The sequence below is a fragment of the Octopus sinensis genome, linkage group LG2 (assembly GCF_006345805.1).
Source record: "Octopus sinensis linkage group LG2, ASM634580v1, whole genome shotgun sequence".
NCBI lineage: Eukaryota > Metazoa > Mollusca > Cephalopoda > Octopoda > Octopodidae > Octopus > Octopus sinensis.
In genome coordinates this window covers 121,980,044-121,990,511 of record NC_042998.1, presented here as the reverse complement: position 1 = coordinate 121,990,511, position 10,468 = coordinate 121,980,044, and the positions used below count along the sequence as shown (strand labels likewise).

Genomic DNA, 10,468 nt, shown 5'->3' with positions numbered 1-10,468 from the left:
CTTTCATCATGTTAAAGTTGATAAAATACTAGTTGTACCAATGGAGAAATCTCTACATGATCACTTGACCTGAGCAGCTTCATCTTACTCAAATTCCACTTTACCATTGTAATCAAGAGAGAAGACACTGGAGAATGTAGTTTCAGTTACACTAAGACTGACCAAAAGCTAAACGACAATAAATAAGTACCAATAATATACTGAAGTTAATACAACTATAATTCTTACCTTTACAATTGTCTTTCTGTCTGTGTAAGAAAATAGGAGTAACTCTTTTGCAAGGAGAATGTTTTGGTTGCCAGTAGTATACAGGTAGGGCTACAGTCAAGAAAATGAAGCAAATTCATGTGAAAGGGGCCATCCATACTGATCACCACCATCTGCCTGCAGAAGTGAAAAAAAAAAAATGACAAAAAACAGAGCCATTACAACAATGAGGAAAGGGTAGTTGCTTGCTTTGAGCTGGGTTAACCACAAACAAGTCAGGTTTTTTATCAACTTTTGGTTCAGCAGCCACTATAAATAAAATGCAATGTGTCAAAGTTCCCAATTTCATCATAGAGTACAATATAAGGAAATGGTGTAGAGAGCTTAATTTTTCTGACCAGTAAAATGTTGACAAAAAAATAGTGTCTCACCTCATTGACAGTGCTATAACAAATACCTACATGTGTTACAAAAACAACTCAAATTATAGTACCCCAACACACAAACAAATCAATTCACCTGCAGTTCATCACTGAACTTGTACAAGGCCTTATTGAGGGATACAGAAAACTCTGGAGAAATGTAGGTAGATGCCCAAGCAAACCAGTGTAGCCAGATGCCCAGGCAAACCAAGAAAAAGAAAAGCAAATATGTTGTATGTGTTCAATCAAGAGTTCAAGTATTCAAGGGTATATTTACAACCACTTGTGCTGTAGATTGTGATATAGGATTATGTAATGATTGTTTTATAAAATATAATTAAAAATTAGTGTTTGTTGGGTGAGATATTGTATTATGATAATTACTGAGTAAATTCTCATGTTTTATCTGTTTTTATATGTGATTTAAAAATAAAGGGTTTTTTGCAAATTTTCTAAAACTTATCCACCCATTCCACAGATTTTCAAAATTATCTGCCTGCAAAAAGGTTAAAGAGAATTATTTGTTGGTAAAATTATTATGGCACCAAGTTAACTGTTCCATGCTATTAACTTTCAACCCTCTACAACTTTATCTTATGACACAACTGTGTTTTGTAAAAATATACAGCAATAATACACTGGAATCTGAGTCCGGATCCTACCAAGTTCGACTTTACCTTTCATCCTTCTGAGATTTATTAAAATATGCACCAGTCAGTTACTTGTACTTCTCTCAGAAATCAATAAAAAGCAGGAATAAGATTCAATCGACTATGTGACCTCCTTACTAAAATCTGACTGTGTGCTTGGACAGATGTAATTGTTAATAGTCATTTTGTATGTCAGTGAGTTTGAAGAAATGGTAGAATCACGTCAACTTTGTCTTTCATCTCTGGAGGGTCAATTAAATAAGTGCAAGTTATAAAATAGAAGTAGGATTCTATCTGACACTGACATAGGCTATTTCTTCAGTAGCTGTCTTCAGTAAGTAATCAGGATATTGAGCCTGAAATGTTAATTTTTATAGGAGTAGAACACCAGACTAAATCCTTTTCAGTATTCTTTTCTCCACTTATCATCATCATCATCATTATCTTCTTCTTCTTCTTCTTCTTCTTCTTCTTCTTCTTCTTCTTCTTCTTCTTCTTCTTCTTCTTCTTCTTCTCTTCTTCTTCTTCTTCTTCTTCTTCTTCTTCTCCTCCTCCTCCTCCTCCTCCTCCTCCTCCTCCTCCTCTCCTCCTCCTCCTCCTCCTCCTCCCCCCTCACACACACACATGCATACATACATAGTCAACTTTGACCATCTTTATTCAATTAAGAATGTCTTAAAGCCTGTGCTTTCTTTTTTTGTGTGTGTATTTTAGGGGTTTTTTTGTGGGGGAGTGTCAATTTTTTTTCTTTCAGTATAGCAAGACACATCTGTGTGCCTATATTACTTTGTTTCTGCTGAGAAATCCATCAGGATATTTTAATGGTCCATATACCATTGTCATATCCAAGACTTTTCAAAACAGATTCTATCCTGTTCAAGCAACTCTATCTATAAATTAAAGCAGTCAATCATGAACATCTTGTCTTTTTGTATATCTGATTGTCCTTGTAATTTTTTCTTTAAGACTGTAAGGCACAATTTGAGGGTGCTTTGGCCACTATTTCTAGCTGGTCATATAGAGGATTCTTTGTTGGTAAATAGGTGTCTAAGTAAGAAGCGATGTAAAATCGACTTTGCCTTTCATTGGGGAAGGGGTTATAGTGTAGAGCTTCAAGGAAAGGGACTGGGCATTATGTTAAAAGCCACACCCCATTAAACATCTTAATAATATAGAAAAACATTGACAGCCAAAACAGCATAAGGCTATGTAGACTTCAAGATGTTGAGTGGAATAATTAGTAATGATTAAATTTTAATCTTAAGGTAGAATTTGTAAAATATAATGCTTAATCTGAGAAGAAAGAAGCATATATGTATCCATGAAGAAATTGCTTTAAGGGATTTTCCAACTTAATCACTGAGCCTGGCTTCGAATGGTTTACCATTTTCCACTTGATCACTTTTGTTTATTTTGTTTACAAAGCGAAAGATTTAATAAATGAAGTGTATATTTAAGAAGCAACTTTGGGTGTGAGTGAATGAATAAGTGACAGAGAAACAGAAAGAAACTGAGAGAATAAGAGAGAGAGAGAGAAGATTTTGTCACAACTAAACTCTAAAGTTTTGCTTAATTTGTAAGCAGATTAGATTTCACTTTGAAATCAATTCTATGCTTCATAAAACACAAGTACCTACTGTAGTTTATATAGGTGCTGCTTTTCTCTTTATCTCCCCCTTTTCACTTCTAATGCACATTTTTCTACTATATTCTATATTGACCTAAGTAATATTGCCCAATCTCTCACACATCTGATTTAAGTGTGTATGTGTGTACCTACCTGTTTTCTTTTTCTCTCATACTTCATGTGCTCTTCATATTACCTAATAGTCCTGTACTGCTTGCATGTTCCTTTACATCATCGTGGAGCAGTGGCAATTTAACAGGGATAGTATCAAGAGATCTAAACCTTACAGTAGCTTTTTGCACATCTAGCGCATCCATTTCTGGTGAGTGTGTGTGTTCAACCTCATGAAATATTTCCAGTGACCTGTTCTTTTTTTCCTGTCTTAGCAACAATTTTATGATTTTTATATCTATGATTTAATTGAATTTTATATCTATAATTTAATTGGATTTTTTCTTGGATTTTTCTAATTTTTTTCTTTTCTTTTTTATTCTCTAGGTAAGTTCTTCATTTGGTCTCACCTGTTAGAGTCTACACTCAAAACCTATAAACTGGGTATTGTATAACCACATTTTCTACATTTTTGTATATATTTATTCTTAAAGTCTGTAATTAAATGCATAACCACAATTAATGTGCTTCATATAATTTTAGCTACAGAGTACACACCTGATATTGTCGTGCTCTTGCAGATTATATTCAGCACTGTATAACACACATACACCCCCGTGAAAATTCATATGCTTCAGATTTTGATGAAATTTGTACCATAGATATTAGAAATAAATTTTAAAATATACCCAAAATGATTCTAAAACCCCTCTTTCATGGACTAAAATTACTGAATGGATCTTTATGATATATGGAATTTAGATTCAGTACATAATGGCAGGTATAATGCGGTATGTTTGGTTTGAATTTGAGGGGGCTCAAATTTCTAACATTGATGAAATTTCAAGCATAGGTAATTGACACAAATCGAGAAGTATTCTCAAAGTTTACGCTTCTCATGAGGATTCTAAGACCCCCCACTAATGGGAGCCTTAACTCCTAAATTTTAGTCATTTTTTATGATCCAAAACAAGGTCAAAAGTACTGAATGGATCTTTTTGAAATTTGGAAATTATATTCTATGCATAAGGACAGATGTAATGCTGTGTATGTTTGAAAGTGAAGGGGCATAAATGAGGCCATAACCCCCATCAAAATTCATATATTTTTGCTGTTGATGAAATTTTAACCATAGATATTAGACACAAATGAAGTAATATTCCTAAAATTTCAACTTCTTAGGAGTTAGTAAGACCCCTTAATGGGAGCATAACGCCCACTATTTAGTCATTTTTCCTAATCCAAGACGAATACAATTGTAGTCTTGAAAGCTGTAGAGTCACCCTAGGATACAAAATGAGCATTATTCAATGGTACAACAGTTTGCTTGGAGATATACTTTGATTGTGATTTCTGCAATGTGGTGAATAATTTGCAGCTCAAGTGTGGATTTCTTCACTCAGCTAGGTCTAATTGTCTACATACACTGCAAGAATATCATTCAGCTGGTACTTATGTACCAAGTTTGATACTTACTTAATACTGTTGTGCATGTATATTATTCTGACCTAACAAGGTATCTCAATTTAATTACAGAATTCAACTGAATCTTATTTATATTTATAGATAGAGAGACAGAGACAAAGAGAACACACACACACATCTATATACCTACAAGTGTCTTCTGTATAGCTTCCATCTGCCAAATTCCAGTTTACAAAGAATTAGTTGCCTCAGAGCTATGGTAGAATACACTTGCTCAAGGTGCTACTATGTATATTGACCCTGTCTCCACACAGTTGCAAAGCAAATTCATTAACTAAACTCCCATAGATAGCTGTACCTGTTTATATTTATAGACCTTACAAAAATTGGTGTCATGCTTCAGTAAGAAACCAATATATTCTGCTAGAAATTCTGAAAATCAAATATTCTTTATTCACAGAAATGTTTTAATTTAAACAGTGTGTGTGTTTATATGGATGCCTTGTGTAGCTTTTTTTTATATGTATGTGGATTTGCACTAGCCTTAGTGTATGAGAGTGAGAGTTTATACTGCTTTCTGGATCTCTCTCTCGCTTACTCTAACTCTCATATACATGATTTGTATATGCAATGCCTTTCACACACACACAAACATTACATTGTGTTTGTATATATGATTATGTGGTTTTTGTGCTTGTTGTCCTATAAGACTCTTTTTTCTTGCCTTCTCTCTCTACTTCTTCTCCTTCTCCCCTCCTTTTTGTGCTTTATACACCTATATACATTCTGAAATACCATCTATATTAAAGTTATTGATTATTTAATTAGACTATGAGGGTCCACATGTCAGCTTTATAACATGTTAAACTGGGTCAGCATGTGTTCAAGATTCAAGTCATGTGACTTGATTTTCTTAGTATGTGTGTATGTATGTGCCTGTTATGTATTATGTTGTTTGTTGTTCAGTTTCGATCAAGCAAATCTATGATAAAAGTTGTTCCCACAATGACCAACTCATCTTAATACATATCCTTACTGAACTATATCATTACCTAATGGGTCTTTTTTTGTAAATCAGTAGAATCTGATATCAGGGACATGCAGCTGCTACTTCTTGTAGGTTGAGCAACCACTTAGTGGCACCCTTATTGGCCTTTGTCATGAGTGGGTGAGCAGGGATCAACATGTATGCACTAGGTCGTGTTGGTGGACAGGGTTAAAAGGTATGTTCTAGGTCACATTGGTCTGCTCAGTCAACATGTATGTGCAGAATCACATATCGATACGTCCAATTAGTCATGTTGTTAGAATGAGTCAGCATGAGTTGAATTATTTTGATAGATGGAGTAGAAGTGTATGTGTCGAGTGAACTTGTCAATGTAGTCATCTTGGTGGATCAGTGGTCAGAGCTAACATCTAGTGAGTCTAGTTTGTAAAGAACCGTAGATAGACACAGGAGTGGCTGTGTGGTAAGTAGCTTGCTTACCAACCACATGGTTCCGGGTTCATTACCACTGCGTGGCACCTTGGGCAAGTGTCTTCTACTATTGCCTCAGGCTGACCAAAGCCTTGTGAGTGGATTTAGTAGACAGAAACTGAAAGAAGCCCGTCATATATATATATGTATGTGTGTGTATATGTTTGTGTGTCTGTGTTTGTCCCCCCAACATCGCTTGACAACCGATGCTGGTGTGTTTACATCTCCGTAACTTAGCAGTTTAGCAAAAGAGACTGATAGAATAAGTACTAGGCTTACAAAGAATAAGTCCTGGGGGTTGATTTGCTCGACTAACTTCGGCTGAACAACAAACAACATAATACATAACAGGCGCATAAATACACAGCATGGCCGCAGTCAAATGACTGAAACAAGTAAAAGAGTAATGAGTCATGTTAACAGTATGCTGTACAAACATCTTAGAGATGGGCGGTTTGAATCCTGTTAATAATACTGTGCTTTATTCATCATTGAGATTCTTAGGTTTCAATGGCCAGTCCACTTGGCCATGTATAGGAATCATAGAATAGAATGGCTTGGTGATATAAGAAGTTGTAGACCTGTAAAATTTGTAGTAAATAAATAAATAAGATAAAAGTAATCATTGGCCTGCCATAATGAGTTTAAAATTTTTTTGTAAGAAATCTATTGGTAATATGCTGATATCCTATTCCTGGGAAGATTTATCAGTCATCTGCCAAATACTAATGGAAGTGGAATTATAAATCAAACATAGGATCCTATAGATCATCATCAACATCGTTCTAATATCCCTTATATATATATATACTATGTATGTGTGTGTTTTACTGTCTCCTTGCCTTGACATCACTAGATAATCATAAAAGAGTGTTACCACTGCAAGCAGTGTCTGTCATTTTCAATCTTTTTAATGTGGAAATATTACCATTTTTGTAAACAAGGGCAACTGGTATTAGAAAATCTACCTCAACAAATTGTGTCTGACCCATACAAACATGAGAAAAGGGATATTAGAACGATGTTGATGATGATCTATAGGATCCTATGTTTGATTTGTAATTCCACTTCCATTAGTATATATATATATATATATATACTAGCAGTATCGCCCGGCGTTGCTCAGGTTTGTAAGGGAAATAACTATAAAGCATTTTTAGAGAGTTATAGCCAAAAAATAGCAAAAAAATGGAAAAAAATTATGGTAAATTTATTTTTTTAGTTAAAAAAGGTGGAGTTGCGTCCCCTAGACAGTTTGTGTTTCTGATTCTGGACCCCATGTCGAATTTATCGATTTTTTTCAGAACTGGGGGAACTTTTCAAAATTTTCGCTGCGTTAGTTTTGAATTATGACATTGGGCTATGTGTGTTTCAAGTTTCATCAGAATCGGTTGAAAGCCGTGGTCAGGGTGAAGGTACAAGCAAACAGACACACAGAAACACGCACAGACAAACTGCCGTTTATATAGAGAGAGATATATATGGAGGCGCAATGGCCTAGTGGTTAGGGCAGCGGACTCGTGGTCGCAGGATCGCGGTTTCGATTCCCAGACCGGGCGTTGTGAGTGTTTATTGAGCGAAAACACCTAAAAGCTCCACGAGGCTCCAGCAGGGGGTAGTGATCCCTGCTGTACTCTTTCACCACTCTTTCTCCAATTCTTTCTTCTGTTGGCCTGCTCGCTTAGCCAGCGGGGTGGCGTCATTTGAAGGCTAAAACAATGCGAATGCATTGTGACCAGCGATGTGTAACAACATCTGATGGTCTGGTCGGTCCCGTGATCCCATGATACATATATATATATATGTTAGAAGGTTTGGAGGTGATGTACAGGTATTATATATTAGAAGAAATAAGGTACTCAGAAATCTGGATGGTTTTACATTTAGCACTTGCATTTACTAGAGTAGATGCAAGTGCTAATGTATGATTTATAAAAGCATGTGACATATTAATAAAAATCTGTAAATGTAAAACCATCCAGATTTCTGAGTACCTTATTTCTTCTAACATATATATATACATACACACACTCACATACCTATATATGTGTGTGTATATATACATATATATATATATATATATAGATAGATAGATAGATAGACACACACACATACACAGACACGTACACACACACACACTCATGAGACAGAAGAAAAATGGTTTCTATTATTTATTCATCATTACACATGTTTCATTTGCTAATAATAGTTACAAAATTGTACATGTGTTGCAACATGTAAGACATCTCCTATCAGAAATTCTTCAGATAGAGAATCAAGTAATATGCAGATGTCCTTCAAGAGGACACAGCTTAGTTTTTAACCCTATTGACATTACATTATGTAAAGATGTATATATATATATAAAGCAAGAATGGAGAACAGATTTCAAGGTCAAATCCTTTTATCAAATTAAATCCCTTCGCATCATAGGCATATTCATATACATAAATGTACCTGCATTAATACGTTTGATGTAAGCATTCAAATTTTACAAATCAATGACAAGGTTATAAAGTAGGAATCGAAGGAGTGGTGGTGTTTGAAGAATTAGGTTGAATTTTTAATGAGAACATATTCTTTTTCGAAAAATTGTGGTTTGCAAAGGGCAAGTTTTCCATCCATAACAATTGACAACATTTCTCTCATCAGAGATACATTAAAGGTTTTAAAAGAGTTCAAAATATATAATTTCGAAGCATAAAAACGTTTTAAGATGATATTAAAATTTTTTTTTTTAACCTTTAAAATTCCTAAAAATCTATGAGTTTTCCTAAAATTATGGAAGTTGAAACGAAGAAGCATATTGTTCATGTGAGAGGAGGGAGGTGAATATATATATAATAATATAAATAATATATAAATATATGCATATATACATACATATATGTACATACCTACATATATATATAATATATATATATATATATATATATCATGCATATATGGGTACAGGACATCAAAAAAACGTTGAACACAATGAGAAACGAAAACATAAAAAGAAAACCATAGAAACGAACTTTTTTTCAAACAACGGAAAAAAAACAGAAACAAGACATACAACAAGAGGAATATTCCCCTTCTTCAGTTGTCCCTGTTTCATCTACTCCATGTTTCTCCAATATATATATCATCATCATTTAATGTTCGTTGTCCATACTGGCATATTTTGGACAGTTTGACCAGAGCTGGCAAGCCAGGGGTGGAGGGGCTGCATGAGATACCAGTCTGATTTGGGATGGTTTCTACAGCTGGATACCCTTCCTAACACTAACCACTTTACAGAGTGTGATGGATGCTTTTACATGGCACTGCATGGGCAATATGCATGTATGTGTGTGTGTACTTGTGTGTGTGTATGATGTATGTATGTTTATATATACATGTGTGTATGTACTACCATACCAAAGGCTATAGTAGAAGACACCCAGCTGTCATACAGTAGGTTCAAACCCAGAACCAGGTCATTAGGAAGCAAACTTATCACACAGCCATGCCTGCACCTGAAAAAATTGGATTATGAACTAATATTTTGGTTTGGCTAGTTTGATAGAATAAGGTTAACCTGAACAGCTGTTGTTATTGTTTAACCCCAGGTCTATCCTAATTGAGGAGAACCATGCTCAATGGCATTCCAGTTATGACCATGCTACATTTTTGTATATCTGGGACTACATTGTCCAATGTATCCTTGTTTATTAAAGATGATGGGATGTGGCTTGAAAAAGTTTTTTTGTTTTTTTTTCGTTGCTTCTATTTTTAGGAGATCATAATGACTATACATTAACTCCTGCACTATGAATCATATTGGTGAAGTATTCTGTGTAGTTAGAACACTGTAGTGAAATGTATGACCAAGAGAAAATACAGATTCAGTAGCATCTTGGTATGTAATACAGTTAGTTGGAAAACTTTGATTAACTTAGATAACTGAAGTAATCAGTTTACCTCTAGATGTGCTTAGCATCTAAAAAAATAATTCAAGATATAATTCCAATAAGCTTGGTTTGGACAAATACACATTGTGCAAATTGGAATGGTTTGGTCTTTAAAGACAATTAACGAGAACAACAGACATGTTTCAGTGTTATAAGACTTCAACAGTAAATTTTACTGAGTCAACAAGACTAGGAGTGATCAATATATACAGACAGATACGAAGTGTAGTGACACTGATTATGTCTATCAACAACATGGCTGTGAAAATACTTCAAAGGAGCATTCTGGATAATAAATGTTCACATGTATAAATAGTGAATTGAAAAACTTCCTCGAGTGATGTTTAAAATCAAAACTCAAGCAATAAGTTGATAAATTTTGAACGATATTGACAATGGAGATTGGAATGGATTCATTGTTAAAGTGTACCTGGTGAAAGCAATAGACATTATTCTCTTCTTGTTTGTTTGTTTTTAAGATTTTAAACTTACCTAGAAGATTTTGCCTACTAATTAATTACTTGGATATTCTCACTTGATCAGAGTTTTTCAACTCACTGTATAACATGTGTGACCCAACCATGTGAATATTGTAGAGTTCCTTTTACAGA

The 10,468-nt window shown here is 34.5% G+C and overlaps 1 protein-coding gene across 1 annotated transcript in view; it reads left to right on the top strand.

Moving 5' to 3' along the window:
* Positions 1 to 10,468, top strand: part of LOC115232534 (mannosyl-oligosaccharide glucosidase-like) — a 382,449-nt gene that overhangs the window by 223,277 nt on the left and 148,704 nt on the right. The gene's annotated exons all lie outside the window — the stretch shown is intronic.